Consider the following 20,779-nt stretch of genomic DNA (forward strand, 5'->3'; position numbering starts at 1 on the left):
GTCAGGCTCTTGAAGCGCTCTGAATCATGTTGTCTGACAGGAAACATGTTTCACTGTTTTGGAGCTCATCATGTCTGACAGCCGTAATTCATGGCTGTCTGACAGATTCTCTCCCTGCTTGAAATTTTTTGCACTAATGACGTCTGGAGACGTTATGAATTTGTCCTTTTTTCTCATCATGAATTAATTTCCTCCACGGTAGCAAAACAGGTTACACGAACCCCCAGAACCTCTTACAGGTTAAACTGGGTTAACAAAACAATTTCTTTAAGAATCACGGCTGAAAACACTGGTAAAAAAAAAAATATAAATTTCAAAGGTGCTCTTTCCACTCCAAAATTATATCTGCATTTCATATCCAAGTTGGAGGGGGAAAAGAAAATAGTGTCTCATATTCAGACCAATATCGTTTTACTGTGTATTCTCATTTCACACAGTGAGGAACAATTGTTACTTGCGGGTTTGCTATCTTAAAAATGGTTTGAATTGAGAGGCTCCTGTGTGTTCAGACGATGTCAAGTTTTGTCACATTTGATTGAGAACGGGCCGACAACTTTCAAAATACAGGAGCAGAATTAAAAAAAATTTTTGGGCCAGTAAGTGTTTGTCGGTTACTTTGCTTATTGAGAAGCCAAGCTCAATTGATAACTGTTTCCAGTGGTTGCTTGCTAATGGGTGTAGACCTCGGGTTAATTCTGAAACTATTGGAGCATCTTTTAACCAATCGGCATTGACCACCATGTCAAAAATCAAACAACTATTATCGAAGTTGAAGTTTACGTAAAGTAAGTAAACCATTGATCCAAAAGACACAATATTGTCTTACTGCAGTAACCATAGAGATGGACACGTGATGTCCACTGTTGTATCACCTGAATTCTGAGTAACCTGTTTGTTTGCGTGTATGTATGTATGTATTTGTGTGTAAAATAGATTTTCGAGATGTTTTTTTTTTTCAGGCTGTAGTTTGGGTGTATTGTGCATGTTTTGATGCAAGGTGCATCTTTTTCTTTACTGCATGAGCACTTAAGGGTGGATGACAAAAGTAATAGGAGGAGGCAGGCTAGTTATTTATTCTGCTGTCCCATTCACCTCTGAAAAGCAGGAGGAAACAGTGCAGATGGGAGTTTCAAGAGCCAATAGGAAGTTTGTCAGGCTGAAAGAAATGTGCAATAAATATGTATCATATATAATTTAAAAACTGATTTTAAATTAAAATAGTTAATCAACAGTTTTATGGTTTGGAGTCATCAAAATGTAATTTAAATATGTTGATACTTGCTCAACATTTCTTTTGTCAAGACATTTTAGGCATCTAGAACTTTACATCGGAACATTTGTCCACCTGTCCATCCATATGATTATCCAACCAGTCAAACATGTGGCACCAGTGCTATGCATAAAGTCCTACAGATAGAGGTCAGATGTGTCAGTAAATATCAGCATCAAATATCAGAATGGGGGGAAAAAAATGTGATCTTAGTAACTCTGACAGCAACATGACTGTTGGTGGCCGACCAGCTGGTTTGAGTATTTCTGGAACTGATGATGTCCTGAATTTTCACCACAGCAGTCTGCAGAATTTACAGAGAAAGACCTTCGTGTTTGGAGCTAAAAGAAAAGCTGTGGTAACTCTGTGGTGAGAAGCAGAGCAGCTCAGAAAGCACCACACGTCCAACCTGGCGGTGGACCCCCCTGTTGATGACTACTGCTAGCATGACAATGTATCCTGTCACAATTTGTTTCGGTAGCCTCCCCAGTCTCCAGATCTGAATCCAGTGAGACACCTTCAGTATGAGGTAGAAGAGGAGATGCGCAGCATCAATGTGCAGCTGACAGATCTGTAGAAATGATGTGATGCAATCATGTGAACATGGAGCAGAATCTCAGAGGAAGGTTTCCAACATCTTGTAGAATCTATGACACCAAGAGCCAAGGGAGACCCTACCCTGTTTTACTATGCTGTCACTCTCTCTTTATCTCACCACCTGTTGTGATGCCTTGTGTGTATTTTGTGACTTTTTCATACCATATCATTTACGCAATCTTCTGTATGTTTCTCAAGAATGTTTAGGATCGATGTGTCATCATAGAAACCCCGCTATTGTATGGCTCAAATTAAGTCTCTCTACTTGCAGAGGGGACCCTGAGCTGTACCAGAGTCAGTCCAGCCTGAATAGTGGACTGCTGTTTTAGCACTGAACACATGCAAATTGAGACTGCAAACTGAATTTAAAAAAAACATAGAGCACATTTGTGCAGTGCTGTGTCCTTGAGAGATCTGGCCCTGGTTTTGTTTCTGATTTGTCGCGATGGCTTATATGTGAGGCATTTAGGGGACAAAACTGTAGTTGCAGAATAGCTAGATTGTAAAATCGAACTATGGTTGTTTTCTGCAGAAAATTACTGGAGTCCCACTTTCCCACTCTTAACTGACTGAAAACTAAAGACTTTATTTATGTAATGTAATTTTCTTTTTCCTAAAATGAATTTCATAAAATTGCTGTTCAAAGATGTTTTGTTAAAGAGCCAGTATCAAAGTTAAGGTATTATTACCATTGTCAAATATTTTTCAACTCCCAGTTGGGTGTGAATTTGATTGCGTGTGCTGAGATTCCAGAACACAGCCAAATTTAATTTGAGTTTTATAAATCTAAAATTACCAAAAGTAAATTCCTTCCTTCAGCAGCTTTAGCATTTAACTAAAAATACATCACTCACCTTAAAAGGTCACTAGTCATATGTTTGATAACCCCACAGTCGTATACTGTATGTTCTCAATACGTGAATGCTCTATGAGCATTGGAGCTTATGATTAACTATTAACAATGTCTTCATGCTCAGATATGAGAGAACCTTACCTTTTTATCCCTTTAAGACTAAATATATCAAATTTATTTTCACAGAAATGTGGCAGTCACCTAATCATCTTAAAACCATCCTGTCACCTATCTTCAGCCTGCATTTGTGCTGCCTGCAGCACAACGATTGGATGATATGAATCACTCCAACAGGACAAACACTCAGCAAAACCCAAAGCGTTCTGATTTTACAAAGTTGGATTAGGGTCTTAAGCTATCTCCCCAAACTCTTCTCCTTTCTCATTCCATCATTTTCTCTTTCTGTGAGGAAATTGGCATCATGTATTGCTGTCACTGCACAGCTCATTGTCTCCTATTATCCCAGGGACAAAGCTGCCATGACATTGAGTTAATCCGTGCTTGTTTCAATTTTGCTTTCGGGGGAAGAAAACCGATAAGGAGTTCAGGTAAGTGATGGCACAGAGGCGCCCAGACCCCATGCAAAAACGTACAACAGTGATCGAAACAGTTCAGAAAAATGTTCAAATGCAATCTGCCAGGCAAATTGGGTTGATTTCCTCAACAATGTCAGCGACGTGTCGGGCGCACCTGTGAGGTTGTTTCTCCTGGGGGTTGATGAAACGCTGCTTTAAAGATTAAAATTGCTTCCAGGAATGTCACACATGTACTGTGAAGAGACAGGATGACTAAAACAAACCTTTTGTTGAATCTAAGAAGTAAAATGGTCGCAGACTTTCTCCCTCCTCAACATCACTGCAATCATCATTACCAAAATAATTCAAGTTAGAACTCTGCAGGGAAAAGCTTCTGGATGGACAACTGGTCAGTCTGCAAAACTATATGTGGCGACCTGCTCTTCCACAGAAATCTAAAATATCATCTGTAAAGCTCGCTGTCTCAGATTAAGCTCTTTCATGGAGTCAAATTATAGCAAAGCCAAGTAAGACGCTGCATTACAAACCTAGTCAATCCCTACGTAATTACATTCTCAGAATATACCTAAGAGACTAGAGAATGAATGGTTAAAGGCAGAAAGTTAAACCAATTATGTCTGCCTCATCCAACTCAATGTAGGTGGTGTGTGTAGTTTTAGTTTGGGTTTTGGTGTTTAAAGGGCCCATATTGCTTGCTGGGTTTCTCGTGCATACAAATTCAGGAGCTTCTAGTCACATGGAGGATAATTCAGCCTGCGCAGACACCATAATGTCCTACAATGACGCTGCTCAAGTAGTTTCTGAGACTCATGGTCTTCACAGAAAAGCCAGATTTTAGATGTGAGCAGAGATGCAATACGTAATGGCTCATTCCCGACCAACCTTGAATTTGACGTAGAGATTGGCACCGCGAACAGATCAACCTTACAACTGGCTGTAGGAGACCTCTCCACAAAGTGTGATGCAGAGATGGCCCTCTAACCAGTGAACATTGCCTCGTAAACAAGACAAACATGTTAGTTATTTATCTGTAATCATGTATATCCTGTTTCTGAGGCTCATAATGGCGAGGATTGCCACTTCTTCTGAAAAGAAATGATATCATAACTCAAGAGCTTTTCAAAGCAAAAGAACCTCAGAATGAACATGCTGCGTTGTGAGGAAGCATGTTCAGAGGCCAAGATTGAATTATGATTGGATTTATATTTATCATGTTTCTAATATTTCTAATGTGGACTATTAAATAAAAGATGGTGGCAATAAATGACTCAACATTGTGCTCCAAATGAACCCGCCTCGGTATGAAGCTATGAAATGCCTCTTTTTTTTATATATTACTTCCACATTAAGTAATTAACTAGAAATAGATTAAGGTCACATAATGTTTGTGCTGAAAAAGTAATCTTGAACATTTGCGGCGAGGAGGAGACGCACCAAATTTGCTGAACATGGGAATTGCCTCCCTTCTCCGTCCCATCTCAGCGGGATATCAAAAAGATGATTGCGAGTTAATATCACATTGTGATCTATTGATTGCACTTGTCAGCTTTTACAATCTGGCCTCATCTAATGGCCTGCGCTCGCCCCGTCTCAGTTAAAGAGTTTCCCGGGAGCCGAGGTGAGCCCGTCCTCTACCTGACAAACTGACGTTCCCTCATCCATCCAGCTACCAGCTTCACCTCTCCGCTTACAGCTGCGCACAAGAGCACTATCATGGCTCACTAATCCTCCTCATTAAGCCGGGCCCCAAGGCTCTCGTTACTGTACATCTATTCCCACATGCCTTGTACCAGACTTGTGGCTTTCATCTTTGGCAGCATGTGCAGATGTCATGAATTTGCCATGTGCACTATAGTATGTGTGTCAGGATTTGGATGTCTCTGTCAGCTGCAGACCAGATAACATGGGGAAAGGCAGCTGCTCTCGCTCCATCTTGGTGGTGGAGGGAAAATTGCATGGATTTCACCCATGCTGCTTGTTAAAGTCTTTCACATGAGCCTCTATCAGTGTTTCCTTTATACTATAAAGCTGGCCTTAAGCACACAATGTATTCACCTGCTCTGGAGCTGCGATGTTTTCCGTTGGACTCGGGTAGAAATCTCTTTGCAAGCTTTTCAGCTTTACAAGTTTCAGGGTTAGTTGTGACATTATGTGTGCATTTGGCAGCTGATACTCTCGCGCAGCCTATATCGCTGAGTTTATTGCTCTTATTCTTTATGTTTCTTGTCTTACTGCAGTATTTGTACACCAAACTCACCCTGAAGTTCTAAGACTGGCAAAACAAATACGCTTTTTGCGGCCTGGAAATTGAGTTTACTTCACCGAGCTTAATTCTGTCCATTCCTCGCCATCTGTAAAGGTTGTGGCAGAGCGGCAAATGCTCAGGGGATCTATATTAACCTCCCTTTGAAGTTACCCGCACAGCCCGTGAGCTCTTCGGATTTCCTTATTAAAAGCTTTTCTGATTCATCTTGGAAATAACTGAGACCAATTGGAGGCTGCGTTGTCAGGGCCCAACCTGCATCTGAAAATCCCGGCGATGCAGCACACCCATCCAGTCGTATAACATCCTCTGACAAACTGTGTTAAAACTCCGGTGACAGGCAGCAGGAGATGGGCTCCAAGGATACAAATCATTCGCCCCGACACTGAAACATGAAGTTGAGCAGCTTTGGTTCTCTATCAAAATCTACACTCAGAGTGATGGGGTGTTCTATTTATAAATGACTAGTAGTAAAGATTTTTTTGTAATCCTGGTGGGGGAGGGGAATGGGTGTAAAATACTGTACCAAAGAGGAGTTTAATGCGTCTGACAAGGTATTAAATTGAAGAAACAGGGGTGGTCGGGCTGACAACTGCTAATTTAGATATTCTTTATTCCTGTATGGGACTTAAATGGGTACAAAAAAGCTGTTGCAATGTTAGGAATGAGCTATTCTCCCTGTAAAGTTAATATTGGAAATTTAAATGGTTCCCAAAATGTTAAAAATCTCTTTGTTGTGTGCCTCCAGCATAGGGTGTACTGTTAAAAATGCTGCTTACGATAGTCAAAGGTAAATAGAGAGAATATTGTATTTCTATGGCGCTCGTTGTATTTTGTCATCTTTTTATCCTCCAGTCCTCATAACTGTTACCCATTATTAACCTAGTTTTAGTGTGTGTGTGTGTGTGTGTGTGTGTGTGTGTGTGTGTGTGTGTGTGTGTGTGTGTGTGCTACAGTCTCAGTCTTTGTTTTTCACACACTGCTCAATGCCCAAAGGAACCTATGCTCATTTCCAGGTCTATATTTTTTTATTCTGTTGCTTTATTGAAAAGTCATGATTAAAAGAAAAAAGAAAAAAAAAAGTGTTTGTGTTATACTGGCCATTTAACATGCAACACTTCAGTTTGGCCTTTGCCGTAAAGAGGCTGTCTCTTTAAAGGAGACTTATTATCTTAATGTCCAGTGCTGTGTTCCAAATGACACACTTTCCGTATTACACTGACAAATAGTGCTCTAACTTGTCAGGACTCTTACTTGTAAATTACTTGAATTTTGACAGGCAATTGTTGTTTCAAATCTCACACTGCCGTTCTGCACTGGTTGGAAATAACCTGAGCATGTGAATACATGCCAAAATATCAGAAGCTTTAATTATTTTACCCAGAAATGAAGATGTTTTTGTGCTCTCAGTTTAACACTCAATAAACAGACTGATTGCTTCTGTCCAGCAGCAGTAGTGAAAAATAAACACTTGTATGTGGTGTTCGGGAACACCTGCACCTTATTTTGACAATTCTTTACGTCGATCGCCCCTTCCTCTATGTAGCCATAATGGCGACTGTTTAGCGTGGAACGTGTCCAGCGTTTCACGCTTCCTTTTTTTGGACCGTTTTGACTGCATCATCCTGGTACTTGTAGTGAACTGCATGTTTCTGTACTGACAGTGTGAACACACTGATGCACTCAAAATAGTGAGTGTTAGTACACAACTACGCCATTTGGAACACATCACAAATGTAAAAAAAAAAAAAAATGTAGTATCTTCATTTAGCCCCTCAGTTCATCCTCAGTCTGAATCAATCTGCTCTAGTTTCCCCGTCTGTAAAGTGAAGCCAATATGAAAGGGCCTTAGAGCGCAATACCACTGAGAGCCACTGTGGCGTTGCTCAATAAAACATCTGACTCCAACAGACTCTTATTCAAAAAGCTAATTTAGCTCTATAAAACTCGAGTGATTGTGCTAATGAGGCAAAGGTTAGGACATTTATTTTATTTATACGTTTTTTTTATACCAGAGTCCATCATTACCAGCGAGTGCTGATGGTGTAGTTAGACACAGGAGTCTGTTGTGTTGGTTAATTCCTTAACTATTCAGACGGTCACATATTATATTTTCACATATTCTACAACACTTAAAAATATCTCTTAGAAAAATGACATTTATGGCATCAGTTGTTTGCGTTGTTTCCATTATCACTGCCCCATAAGTGTCACATCTTGAATTATTATTGGTATTAAAGAAAATCTCTTGTTAATATTCCTCAGCTGTTTTGACACTGAGTCCTAAAACATCCTGTAATTCAGCAACGTAATAAGTCTTAATCACCCCTTCTTTTTGGATTATATATGGAATGTGTACTATAACTCAATACATAAAGTTCATGTCATGCACCACTGCCTTTCTTTATTCATGCACAAGTGCAGTGTTCTACCAACTGTCTTATCCACTGACATGTTTCCCACAGATTTCTATGGTTTTCAGTGTAACAATTATATTCTTGACAGCTATTGAATGAGAATAGAAGAAGAATATTCAGTAATACTTATAATATAATAGTATGAAAAAAGGAGAATTACCAAAGCCAAAATGTTTAACCTACAGCCTTAGTGACTGCATTAAAAGCAATGTGAGTCAAAGGTGTTTAGTCATTATAAATGATTACATGAAAAAAAAAAGAAAAAAAAAAAAGCGTTCACATAACAGTAAGAAATGTAGATTCACCTCACCATCGCCTATATAATTAGAATCTTGCAGCTGACTATGTGTCACTCAGTGGTGGCCAGCGACGTGATTTAAGTTCTGTAATATTCTCTTTGGCTTTGTGTGCACTGAATCGTTCCACTGTTAAAAGAACAGAGGAAATCTAAAATGACAGGCTGACACGTGCATCCACACATTTGCTTCAGCCCCCTGTGACTGACACATTTTATTTGATTGAAATAATGAAATCAGAAGACATGTGATGGTTTTTTTTTGACAATGCAGGAATAGTGAGCAACATGGATTTACATAAATGAGCAATAGGTTACACTCTGTAACATGGACCACGTCGAAAGACTTACAAAATAAAAGCCAAACAGGATAATGGAGTTCAGGCTGTCAAGTCCAGGAATAAAGGAGACCCTGACAAAGATTCTTAGATTTATATTTGTTAAAACGCATGATGGTTAAATTTCAGCAGAATATTATAGAGTAATACTGAAGACATCCAAACTATGAAATAACACATGTAGAATTAAGTAATAGTGTTTAAATAAAAAAATCACAATATTTTTTCATATTTTAGATTCCTCAAAGTAGCCTTTGTTTGCCTTGATGACAGCTTCACACACCGGTGGCTACGTCTTCAGGAGATTGTCACCTGGAACCGTTTCCAGTTCACAGATGAGCTGCAAAAAACATCAAACACTGTGATGAACCTGTCTGTCATCAGAGCTGCTGGGAAGACCAAGAGTTTAGCTGCTGTGGAGAAGAAGTTCATTAGTGTCCCGCATCAGAAATCAACAATTAACAGTACCTCAGTTCAGAGACCACACTGATGCCTCCAAGAGTTTGACTCCTCAGAGGAGACTGAATAAATCAAACCTTAATGCTTGATGTGTTGCAAAGAAATTGTGCAAAGCTGTCTTTAAAGCAATAGGTGGCTACTTTAAGGAATCTAAAATTAAAAACACATTTCACTTTGGGTTTTTTTGCATAATTCCAAACGTAGTTGTAATGTCTTCACTATTAATATACAATGTAGTAATAATGAATAATTTGATACCTATTAGAAATAATAAAAAAAATGCATTGAATGCAAAGTGTGTTTTTTTTGTAAGTGTATGACTATGACTATTTACTGTTGTGATGCTTGTGTGTGTGTGTGTGGGGGGGGGGGGGGGGGGGGGGGGCTGCAGGTCGCCAGGTCACCAGGTTGCCAGGTCGCCAGTCCATCACAGGGCCAACACAGAGAGACGGACAGCGATTCACACCTAAGATCTCTGTCTTTCGATATTGCACCAGAAGAACATGCAAACTCCACACCGAAAGACTAAAACCAAGCGGCAACCAAGAGTGACGACACCCACTGGTTTGTTAACGGCCGTTATGAAGCCTTGAGTTCGGATTTTGTCCGGCGCCGTCTTGCAATTTCGGAGCGGTTTGGAGCCGTTGGCGACCATATTTGGACAAGCTAGGGGTGGGGGGGAGCGAGTGGTGGATCAGACTCGATCTGATTGGAAATCCGACAATACTAAGTCCCGCCCACCGATAGCCGTAACCTGACAGTACCACAGGCCTGTCGATCAAACAGACACGCCCCCAAACACACGGCTTTCTGAAGCTTATTTTCTAATTAATGACGGGGTTATTTTCATATTGACAGCCAGAAATGTAATAAGAAGGAGTGACCTTAGCTAGCAAAAGTGAAATAACGCGTGGAGAAACTTTATTGATTGAGATTAGTTGAACGTGAGTCCCTGGAGCTGACCTCTTGTGGCACTCGGTTGGTATTGCAGCTTAAGGCACTTCTGCATCGGCCTCATTCTTCGGACCCAGAAGCTACGTCCATTTTTATATACAGTCTATGGTTAAAACTCAGAACCTTCTTGTCATGAGGCGACTGCTAAACACTGCACCACCATGCTGCCCTCAAACAGACTGTTGTAAATGAATATCTGTTCAGCAGTGAGTCGGACAGCGTGAGGGAGTTTTCTCATTTCAATTCCCGCTGGCTTTCCTCCACAGCACCTGTCACATATTCAGGTGTGCAGAGGAAGCATTTTCCAGTTCAAAGATAAAAATCCAACAAAGCTTGCAGCATTGCTTGATGAGCTCAGTCACGTCAACTGTGTTTAGCTCGACTATGTCAATACAGAAAGAAAAAGTAGGATTTTGTTCATAGCGCTTTGCTGCAGGACTATTTACATCTTCTCTTCAAGCTCTTGGGGTTAGTGATCTTTTATCAAAGAGGCTACTTGCCGATATAAATTGACTGTGACTGTTTTGGCCAGGAGGGAATAAATCTTGTGGGACCTTAAGGCAGGAGAACAAAGCACTTGGACTCAGTGGCAAAGACATGCGGCTGCACACTGATGTGGGGAGCAATATTGTACTGACAGTAGTTATTGTCCCGCAATATGAATGGTTTGTTGTCCTGCAAAATGAATGAATCACTTTTGGGCATGAGGCCCCATCTGCCTCAGGGATGTTTATTGTTTTGAAATTCTTTGCTGTATCTTTTTTTTTTATTTCCAATATTACAGTACATTTCATTTTTACATTTAGTTCTCCATATCGTACATTACTATCTGCTCAGTGTCAGAGTGGTACCAAAGTAACATTACCTGGGGGGTAAATAGATTCACTGTATTCATGACAGCCACCATCCAAAACCACCGTGACATGTTTTAAACTCGTCTCGGATCACTGCTGGCCCACACATCCACCGACCTCCAAGAAAGAAAAAAAGAGTCCAGATGGCCGGTCCGCCGGTATCATCCAAACTGGAGGAAACACACTTGTACTCATCCATGCTTCGACATCAAGCATGACATAGTTTGTAGTTCTAAACAGGCCAGACAACTTCTTAGCCCACTTCTAGCGCTATAATGGAGGAATAATGGAAGCTAGAGAGCAATATATTAAGCAGGTGACGTTGAAGAGGACACATGTCTAGCCTTTTACGTTGCTCTGTGGTGTGCTCAATGTCAATGTTATAAACACATGCAAGTTGTCATACAATGTGAGAGATGATAAAACAAAATCTGATAGATGCAGTGTCCCCGGTTGTGGTTATCTACAATGCAATACACCAGAGAAACAATCAATTGTTATGTCGAATGACCGTTTTTGGTCCCGATGACCTGCGTGCAGACCGCGGGGGAAGAGGGTGTGGCCGCCCCACACCTGAATTGTACCGATCAGTCCTGAGAGTTCAGGATGTAAATTAAAAACTACTTTCCAGACAAATACAAATGTGAAATAGGCCTATATCATAAATTCCTAACAGACTGAGGAATTAAAATGAGGCTGCATGTTGATGATTTCTGTTTTTGTGGCTGTTGTTTTTTGATTGCCTGCCTTTTGCTTAAACCCCTCGCCTCCTGTGCGTTCGTGCACGGATGAATCAGACCAACCTCACTTTGCTGAGTGTGACATAAACATCGACAAAGACAAAGTGCTTGTCATGCAGGTGAGGAGGATGGAGATGTAAAAAGGGACAGTGAAGTTGGTTAACCTGTTGGGATTATTTTGTTCAATGGAGGATGGTGAACTGCACAAAACTGCAGCAGGCTGAGCAGGGGAAACTATTTGAGAGTGAAACATCCATAATTTCTCTTAATTAACTTAGATTTTAGGGTATAGGACTACAAAGTGATCAGTCAGAATGTTAGAACAATCTATTGTTTAAGTCCATGTGCGTTTTGGCACCTGTCTGTGTCACTGCCTGTGGACTCTCGACTTTATATTTGAATAGACTTTGTACAGTGTTGTGGACCGCTGTGTCTACTTAATGTTTGTTATTCCCCTGTAAGAAAGTCATGGTGAGACAGTCTAGCTGACTGTTGCTGTCAATCAGCTGTCGTGCTGAACCAATCCTTAATCGATGCTCCTAAAGTGTCAGGCGCTGTCCTTGGTGCTGAAGCGTTGAACCGTTGTTTTCTTTTCAGAACAAGTTCACCAGACAAGTGGCTTTTCTGTTTTCTCAGACAGAGGCTTGCTCGGCTCAATCATTTACAATTATGTGCTTATGTGATATGACATCTAATCCATTTTACAGTTGTGAATTAAAAAAAAGTAAAATGGCTTTAACAGTAGGGCCAACGCAGAATGCTCCGCCCCCTCCGTGCTGAGGGTTTAGCTCCGCCACTGCCTACGTCTTTCTGCTCTGGGTATTTTGGTGCTGATATTGTGTGTACCTAGCATAAATTGTTGGTATTGTTTTTATTTGTCAAAAACAACACAAAGTGTCCAGGTAATGGATTGAGACAACACAGGCCTCGAGTACACCTTCAGTGCTCCTTGACATAGTTTCTCAAAGTGTCTGGAACTGTAATCAGGCGAATGAATACCATTCTTCTAAAAGTTGATGGTGGTTTTGCATATAGTGGGCTGGAGATGAAATAGCACCAGCTCTTTTAAATTCTGGCTTCAAGGATTCAACTCGAGAGTTACTTTGTGTGTGCTCAAAAGCAGAGAAACACAATTCAGTACACATCCCTCACCTACCTTGTAATTTCCTTCTGTGTGATATATCCAGCACTCAGCGTAATGACAAGTGTGTGTGCGTGTGTGCGTGTGCATGTGTGTGTGCATGTTCCCTTTGATGCTTTTTAAACTGCACTGGCTGGATGAGTGGTCACAGATACGAAGGGGAAACCACACGGACTGCGTAATGACAACGTGTGTGAATTCGATAAACCCTTTTCTCATAGGCACTAGAACCACCCTTGCGGAAAATGTGATTACACTTTTTTTCACAGGAGGTGCAATGTGGGACGTTGTTGCGGGGGGGAGGGCTTGTTATGGAGACCCGCGTTTGTCTCTTCCTGCAAAAACCCGCTAACAACTTTGCCACGCATGTAATGTCCGAGGAAGGCTGTGGAAGACGGGGTTTTCAGCCTTTGAAGCTGAGCGTGAGCCAGTTTCTAATGACTCAATGATGCGTAATGTGGGTGACAGCATGTGTTGCAGCCTCTTTGGTGTAAACTGACTATTATGTCGAAGGGAAGTAAAATATGGAGCAAATAAAACACCAACAGGGTGCTCACAAAGCGGGATTTTAGTTTGAGGCAGAGTTCAAAAAGCCTGCCAGCTGTCAGCAGCTGTCATTTACAGCCTCATGACTGAAACATGTATTCCTGAGAAGAAATAAAAACAAGAATTACTCACTTTTGATGTGCTACAGTAGAAGGGCTTGTATGAATACTGATCTTTAAAATCAAATCAAAACATCTCACCTTGATGGTTAAACATGTCCTCGTTTTAAGAAATCCCAAATATCTGTGTGCTGGCTGCAGCCTCGACACAAAATATATTAGTCTGGCTCTTCTTAAATTGCATTACCCCCTTCTCTCTAAAACTGTGGTGTTCAACTAATATCTGTACAACTAGCTGAATCGTCTGACCATTTTGAATAATTTGTTTATTGCTCAATATTCTAAAATGTGTCATTGAATAAGCTTTCCCACAAATGATGGTGCTAATTAATTAAGCTGGGTCCAACAACAGTAACAATTATTTCACCCTAAACATTTTTCTTATTCTTCTTAACAGGTGTCTTTAGTAATATTTTGTCTTTCTTTCTTTAATTCAGCCTCCCCACAATAGACAGATTAATACAACTAAGAACACATATTTTCCTGTAGAGGTGTGACATGATGTCAACTTTTACACTCAGCATTACCCAAGAAGGGATGTTTAGCCTCTAATATGGATAACACCTCAAGTTAGAACCAACTGGCATTTTGGCCTTCGCCATCTTGGTTTTTGGAGTCAGAAGTGAACATATTTGAATGAGGTGTGGATGAGAGGGAGACGGATTTGACCCTATCAGACTGAGAACCATGTCCGCCCACCTGTACTTGAAACCTGACTTCACCCGGTGTTGATCAAATCAGACACGCCTTTGAGGCCTAATATCTAGTTAATAAATAAACTATTTTCAGAAGCACTGATCAGAAGGACTGAATTGAATGAATGACATCACAGCAACTTGTGGAAAAATCTAAATATATTGTATTTTATGAGAAGTTGATGGTTTTTGAATGGCGCCAGTAGTCACTAGCGGCCTTCAGTGAAACTGCATTTAAAGGCACTTCCGCATCAGTGCCCCTTAATGTTTTACCTCACCACCATTTTATTGATCTGCTGATATGACATTCAGATTAAGTTAATGTAGTAGACCACTGGCAAAACAAATGGATGGTGCCTGACACAAAGAAACAGGAGCAAACAGCTCTTAAATGCATAATAAATAGTATTAATAGGCTTGTTGTGTTGGTATAATGGAACCATGCTCTCTTGATGTCTTGTAAGTCTCAATTCCCTCAGTCATTTCGTGAGCTTGAACGTGCACCGCAGCAGGTGATTGCTCTAAGCAGTGTCTTTGAATGGAAGCTGAGTGAAGGCAGCTAATGACAGTGGGTCAATAATGTGTTATTCGCATTCTCTGGCTGCTTTGCGTCAAAAGCTAACCGTGATATCATGAACGAGGATATATGAAGTAATCAGCATTAATCCAACTTCAACCTCGAACATTCCAGTCAGGAAAGGTTTGAGTTAAATTCTCTCAGGTGAGCGAGCGGTGCATCCTGTGTTCGCTCTGATAAGTCTGCGATTTACGGAAAAGCCCAGCCGGGGACACGCTAAAAACGGAGGCTTAGTTTACTCTTTTGTAGGGTGCCCTGGTCTTCTAAAAAAAAAAAAAAGAAACAATAACTGTTGATGAGCAAGGTCTGCCCCAGAAATCAAAGCACCGTTAGGGGTGTGCTTGCCGTTTTTTCCACTCATCACGCTGACATCCTCTTCAAGATCACAAAGGACGGGCAGGCGGGAAAACACAGCGGTGAATGTGAACCGAGCTGTCATGAGTCTCCTGAGAGAGGCATGAAGGGAACAGTGGCATGAGTGTGTTAATGTGTATGAAAGGGGGTCAGTTAATGGTGGCGTTGACTAGAAAAAGGCTCGTCCATATGATTGTTGCGTGGGAGAGCAAATGTATGAGAGAAGTGGCCCATAAACACCTTTATAGAAGAGAAGAGTGGAATACAAAGGTGTTTACTATCAATGGAGGAATGACCTGTAATTTGTTTTTTTTCCTTGATACAAATACACAGAAGCCACATTTTATACCACGCGCTTATTTCTAGGATTATGTTTCTCTTCCTTTTAGAGCTCATGATGCATGTAAAAAAGAAAAGGAGTACCATTTGTACATGCATGACCCTGTAGATCAGCGCCCTTCACAGCCAGTCATACATCAAGCCAAGCTTAAACATATTCACAGACATGTATACATGCACACCCACACGCTCACTCCCACGCACATTTGCGAAGCAAAACAAATAACCCATCTTCCAGACTGTGTGTTTAGAAAGGAAAACAGCTTGTAGGGACGACCAGCGACAAAAGCTGAGAGAAAAAGAGACAAATAAAGTGCGTTAAGTCATTGCGAGAGATAAAAATGTCACTCGGGAGCCGGGGCCCTGCACAAACACCCTGCTGTGCTCCAGTTCAATAATTTTCCATAAACCAATCTAATCCCCCATCCCCTCCTACACTCTGCTTTGAGGAGATTTTTTATAGGGTTTTGTTTGAGAAGCAGATAATTCCCTCTAAATCATAATAGAACTGCCTGAAATGTAAAAGGTTTCATAGCTTAGTGATATGATTGGCTCACAGCAAATAAGGGTAATAGCACCTGCATTGTTTAGGATGTGCTTGAGATTGCCTTACTTTGAGACCATATACAGACTTATTTATTTACGTTGTCACATATCCTGATGGTAATTTGTACATTTGTGTGTTTCAGAAATGCATGAAGTCTTATTCAATTCAGTAATTGTCCGAGATACGATGCCTGTGACCTCACATGAACCTTGAACTACCGCCACCTTACCTTTGAACACGAGCTCTTTTATCTTCTCTCCACAGGCTGACTGTTCATCTTGCTCTTCTGAGTGTGAATGTGAGGCCTTGAGGTTTTTTTCCGAGAGACCATATGGCACAATACCACACAATATAGGTAAGAGTTTTTTAGTACCCTCCAATTTTTCTGTTCAACACTGAAATACTTTGAGGCCTTTAATTATTTCTGAAAAGTCCTTGCCTTTCTTATTAAAGCACGTACAAAGTAGCCTCCCGCAATTGCAGGAAAATAACTGTTAAGAGGATTTTTAATGTGATAAAAGTGACGTAAACTGGATAACTTTCAGCCTTGATAACCCGATTGGTGGATTTCTCCCTTATACATTCTCAAATCTTTTGTACAGGAATAACGCTTTAATCGTTTAGTGCTGTCTCAAACTAGCCATTCTGTAAACATAGAATTCTCTCATGAAAAATATAGATCATTGCCACACAAAGAAATCCTTCATTTTTTTTGTTTTTTTGTTTTTTTCCGCTCACTTGTGTTAAATGCCTCACCACATGTGAAGAGCCCAAACAAGTCAAACAGGCCAATAACACCTCCTACTCGTATAATGGCTTGCATGTTAAGCTTTGCATATTTATGTTATCATTGCAGTCACAAAGCATCCCCCTGCCTGCACAGTGTGCACATTGCTGGTTTCTTCGCTGCTGATAAAAAGTGAAATAAATGGACTTAAATGCACTATATTCTTGTACAGCTGACCACTTACCAATGAGGTTATGCTGTGGTCTGCCGGTGGAGAGGTTTGGCAACTACACTGATTTAATATTGATAAATTAGAGAGACGCACCACAGATTTCCAACACAAAATCATTTTACTCACTGTTAGTACTCAGTTTATGAAATCTGTTCCATGATGTCTTTTGTGGCTCCGCAGGGAGCTTTTCAGTTTGAAAAATAATGTCCTGATGTCTTCAAATTCACAACAAAATGCCAACAAACTGGAGCTGCGGAGGGCATTTACCTGGATGATACAGTGCATGGATTTTTGAATGCATTATGGGAAATGTATTCCACAAATCTTTGCATGTCAGAGTCAGTTTACCGGGGACATTACTGGCCCGCCTTTGAAAACCAATTGAATAATGTGTTGTGAGGCTCTGAAGGAATCCGACCATTTTCTTCCAGTGACGAATGATGCGAATCGGTTGTGTGATCATTAAAGTGTTTACAGAAACACTCATTACAGTAAATAACATGGAGGAAACAAAATACCGTGGAAGAATTGGTGTTTTTCGGCCAGCTGTGTTCAAATTGGGTTCATTGTCAAGGTCATGGTCTGGTTATGATACGTACTTGCCTCGTGTCTGTACATTCAGACTGCTTGTCTGCATCTTTTGCACATTGTAAAATGTAAATGTAGAAATGGGTAGTGTCATCACAGTTTAGTTGCTGCTGGAGAAAAAAATGCTGCCACAATAGCTGTTGTGGAGCTTTCGATCTTATCACCTAATCTTCTTCAGCGGATGGAGTTGCCCACTTGTGTAGATTTCCATTTTACTTCAAAGACTTCTTGTCCATGTGGCTTAAAGGTTCAGCAAGTTATCGAGTCTGTTGTCGGCAGGACAGACATGGACTTATTAAGACCCCACGCTAAAGGTAGCTAGAGTTTGATATTTTGGAAAATTCACTTTCTACCTGAGAGTTGAACGAGAACAGTGATGCCACTGTCATGCCTGAGCAGTAAATACATAGGTGCCGCCAGCAGCAGGATAACTTACCTTAACACAAAGAGTAGAAACACAGGGAAGCAGACAGTCTAGCTGTGTCCAGCGGTTACGGAATCCACCTTCCGCCTTTACAGCTCACCAATTACCAGCCAGAACCTCACTAAACACTTCCTCCACAGACTTTATATAAAGAGCAATGTAGTGTGGTGTAACGCTATCCGATGATTTGCACTGTATCTCGGGGTCTTGTTCACGAGTGAGGGTAGAATGAAGCGAGAGATTGACAGGAGCGGGACGTTGTACCGGACTGTTTTAGTGAAGAGGGAGCTGAGATGAAGGCAAAGCTTTGAATTTCCTAGTTAATCTATGTACCAGCCCTCATCTATGGTCATGAGCCTTGGCTAGTGACCAAAAGAATGACATTGTGGATGCAAGTGGCTGAAATTAGCTTCCTCAGCAGGGTGGCTGGGCTCAGAGATTGGGTAAGGAGGTCTGTTGAAAAGGAGACTGCTGAGGTAGCTCCGGCATCTGATTGGGATGTCTCCTGGAGGCCTCGCTTCGGAGGTTTTCCGGGTACATCTAACTAGTGGGACACGCTGGAGAGATTATATTTAAGATTTAGCCTGGGAATGCATGAGATCACCCAGGAGAGGTTGGAAAATGTTGCTCGTGAGAGGGAATTTTGGGCTAACTTGTTTGACCTGCTGCCACCGCGAACCAACCCCGGATGAGCAGAAAAAAATAAATGAATCACCGAATTGAAAATAAATGAATCAGACAATAGCCGTTCAGGGACATAGACATTTTCTTTTGGCAGGGGTTAGCAGTGAGGTTCAATTTAGGGCCATTTTTTTCATCATTGTACAATAAGGGCCAACACAAATTTAAAAGGATGGTTAAAGAAAGGTAGCTGGTTTATGTTATAACTTTTATTGTTGATATTTCATTGCAATTTTAAATTGCTCTAGTATTGTATTTTTGCAGATGCATTTTCATTCCAATCGTAAGTGAGGACTAAAGGAGCTACATTAGGCTTTATTCTACTATATGACTAACTGCATTTCTGTTACACTGCTTTCTTCAGGTATTTGTATTCAATACAGTTTGATGTTATGAGGTCATTTTTATTGGGATTTACAGAAGTCTTGTTACCTAAAGTACATTTATGAAACACTATGTTAAACCTTGCAATGAAAACTACGTGCAAACAGTTCTCCATATATATGACGGAGGGCTGGATTTGACTCATGAGCCTCCATTCCCCTACAACTGTCCTGGCACATTTTAAATGGGCTCTTTCCATATTGCTTCAGCCTGAAGCCGTTAGTAGTTGCGGCTTGGTTTCATCCTCATTTCAACTCTTTATGCGAAGCTAATCTTGTCATCTCATGGCTCCAACTTGACATTTAATGGACATATTGTATAATAACACATAACGTACTGTGTGCGGTATTCATCTTCTCATCCAACACTCAGTGAGAAAGATCCCAAAATGTCAACTCGTTGAAAAGTTAAAGACTGAAGCTAACTAGCCAAAAGGATAATGGTGACACAGATGGTGTCTGAGGGAAACCGGCGGGAACTTATTGAAAAAAGAGGAGTGTTACATTTCAGTTTAAATGACTGATGGACTGAGGTTTCTCCTTTTTTTTGTGAAAGTTATCCTTACCGGAAACAAAAGTGGAAGGATTGAGGGTGTCTTATGTTGTACAGATTGTAAAACACGTTGCGATTCTTATAGGGCTGTGAACGCAGGCGTCCATGTGTCCCAGACGTTAATGAAACACTAAGTGAATGAGGTTTGTGGTGGAGCAGAGTATGATGATGATAATGGGTTTGATACTCTGATCACAACTGCCACTAAACGAGGCTTCAGCTTTTAAAGATGTCACTGTTGTAAAGCGAGTGTCAGTTTAGAGCCTAAATGGAAGCTGTCCTACTTTCTTGATGCACATTTTGAATCTCCTGCATCGTAATGGATTTAATGTGATCAAAAGTGCTCGAGTGCTTTTCTTGCTCTGTACTTGTTCACTCAGAAGGAAGTGAAGCTCATAAAAATATGAGGACATCCAGAGTAAATGTGCTACTTGATTTTTTTTATTTATTTTTTTGGGCAGTTTGGCCTTGGTCTTTGTAAACCCTGTGCTGAAACAAAACAATGCTTAAACTCAGGCTGCGGGGGATTTATTTTGATTCAAAGTACGTCTAGCTCTGAGTGTGCAGTACTTAAAAGGAGTGGAGTCATGTCTGGCTTTTGTTGGCACTCACAGAAATACGAAAAATATAAGAGAAGAGAACTGAATTCAAATCAGTTTGATGTTTACCCTTTGGCCCTGATGTGTCCCTTTTTTACATAAAACACAGGCCTGAGATGGAATTATTTAGTGCATCCCAATTGTGCGATTACTTTATATAGAAATAGTAAGTGTAGCAGTTTAAAATAGGATGTCTCTCCTATATGATTCATAAGAGCATCTTTTGTACTATGGAAGGAATGCATCACATATTTTCATTTACGTCTTACCTCAGCGAAAAGCAAGATCATGTGGCTGAGAAGATGAACCAGAGTTAGATGAAGATTTATTTTTAGAGCATATTGAGTGAAAGCTTGATAAATCGTTTTTGACCAACAGGAAGGAGATCCGACAAGCTCTGATAAAGCTCAATAAAAAAGTTGCTTTCCTCCCCAGAATGTCTCGGGAAATCCATCAGGCATTGTTTCAATTAGTTCCCCCTTTCATCCCGTGATTCGACAAATGTGATGTCTTAATGGAAACACTTTGCACGCATAGTGTAGATGTTAACTTTCAAATTACTGGAGCCCTGTTATAGTCAGATCAAATCTGCAATGTTTCTTCTAATTTAGTGCATCGTACTTCACACGAGCTTTGGAAGAGAAATCAAGTCCCATGAACAAATGTGCCAGACAAGCAAAACCTTAAAACTGCCATGA

General features: G+C 40.7%; 1 protein-coding gene across 2 annotated transcripts in view; it reads left to right on the forward strand.

Moving 5' to 3' along the window:
• Positions 1 to 20,779, forward strand: part of LOC138205187 (leucine-rich repeat and fibronectin type-III domain-containing protein 2) — a 132,850-nt gene that overhangs the window by 74,395 nt on the left and 37,676 nt on the right. Inside the window, exon 4 of one of the 2 annotated variants that reach the window (XM_069160949.1) lies at positions 16,159 to 16,249. The exons of the other annotated variant lie outside the window; for it this stretch is intronic. The gene's annotated coding sequence lies outside the window, so the exon portion shown is untranslated. The remainder of the gene's footprint in view (positions 1 to 16,158; positions 16,250 to 20,779) is intronic. 2 annotated transcript variants of the gene reach the window in all.

Source organism: Embiotoca jacksoni, unplaced genomic scaffold (assembly GCF_022577435.1).
Source record: "Embiotoca jacksoni isolate LCO1_2020_lvr unplaced genomic scaffold, fEmbJac1.0.p SCAF_27, whole genome shotgun sequence".
Classification (NCBI taxonomy): Eukaryota; Metazoa; Chordata; class Actinopteri; family Embiotocidae; genus Embiotoca; species Embiotoca jacksoni.